We start from the raw sequence: 1,332 nt of genomic DNA, 5'->3' as shown, positions 1-1,332 counted from the left end.
TTGGAATATTGCATACTGGTCGTCTTTTTAGCAGAAAGCTGTGGATGTTTTGGAAATGATGCAGAGGTGGTTCACCAGGATGTTGCCTGGTGTGGAGAGTGCTAGCTATGATGAGAGGTTGAGTAGATTAGGATTATTTTCATTGCAAAGAAGGACGTTCAATGGGGGGGGGGTTGGAAATCTGATTGAGGCCTACAAAATTGGGCTCTCCTTCGATAGACTCAGCTGGTAGAGTGGAGGACTGTAGTGTGTCGCAAATCTGTCATCCTTAGGTCGCCGGTTCAATTCCGGCTCGAAGGAGCCTTGGCTGCTTTTTTGACGGGCGGCACGGTGGCACAGTGGTTAGCACTGCTGCCTCACAGCCCCAGAGACCCGGGTTCAATTCCCACCTCAGGCGACTGACTGTGTGGAGTTTGCACATTCTCCCCGTGTCTGCGTGGGTTTCCTCCGGGTGCTCCGGTTTCCTCCCACATTCCAAAGATGTGCAGGTCAGGTGAATTGTGGAGGTCAGGTGTGGACTTGTTGGGCCAAAGGGCCTGTTTCCACACTGTAAAGTAATCTAATCTAATCTAATCTAATCTAAAAATCATGAGAGGTGTAGACAGGGTGGATACTTTTTCCCGGCGCAGAGGACTCAATTACTAGGGCTCGCAAGTTCAAAGTGAGAGGGGAAAAGTTTAGGGGAGATATATGGGGAAGGTTCTTCATGCAGAGGGTGGTGGGTGCCTGGAATGCATTGCCAGTGGAGGTGGAAGGGGCAGGAATGATAGTGTCATTTAAAATGTACCTAGACAGATACATGAATGGGTAGGGAGCAGGGGGACACAGACCCTTAGAAAATAGGTTTAGAAAGAGGATCTGGATAGGCACAGGCTTGGAGGGCTGAAGGGCCTGTTCCTGTGCTGTAAGGTTCTTTGTTTTGTTCTTTATTCTTGAGAAGATGGTGGTGAGCTATCTTCTGGAACCACTGTAATCCACATGTTGCAAGTTGACCCACAGTACCATTAAGGAGGGAATTCCAGGATTTTGACCTAGTGACACTGAAAGAATGATGATAGATTTCTAAGTTAGGATGGTGAGTGGCTTGCAGGGGAACTTGCAGGTGGTGGTGTTTCCATGTATCTGCTGCCCTTGTGCTTCTATATGGAAGTGGTCTTGGGTTTGGAACATCTATCCAAGGAGCCTTGGTGACTTTCTACAGTGTATCTTATACATAGTGTTGGTACTGAGTATCGGTGATGGAGGTAGTGGATGTTTGTGGATAAATTTGCCTGGCACTGGAGACACCAGTGAGTTCATACTGTTATGAAGTTGACGGTGTGTAGTGAGAGT

General features: G+C 47.9%; 1 non-coding gene across 1 annotated transcript; it reads left to right on the top strand.

The window, feature by feature from the left end:
- The first annotated feature begins 209 nt into the window (after window positions 1–209).
- On the top strand, window positions 210–300 carry trnay-gua. Its single transcript is given in 2 exon segments — window positions 210–247; window positions 265–300. It is a non-coding gene; the product is annotated as a tRNA-Tyr (tRNA).
- Window positions 301–1,332: the final 1,032 nt, after the last annotated feature.

This window comes from Chiloscyllium plagiosum, chromosome 4 (genome assembly GCF_004010195.1).
Source record: "Chiloscyllium plagiosum isolate BGI_BamShark_2017 chromosome 4, ASM401019v2, whole genome shotgun sequence".
NCBI classification, from domain to species: Eukaryota; Metazoa; Chordata; class Chondrichthyes; order Orectolobiformes; family Hemiscylliidae; genus Chiloscyllium; species Chiloscyllium plagiosum.
This window is presented reverse-complemented; position numbering and strand designations above follow the sequence as displayed.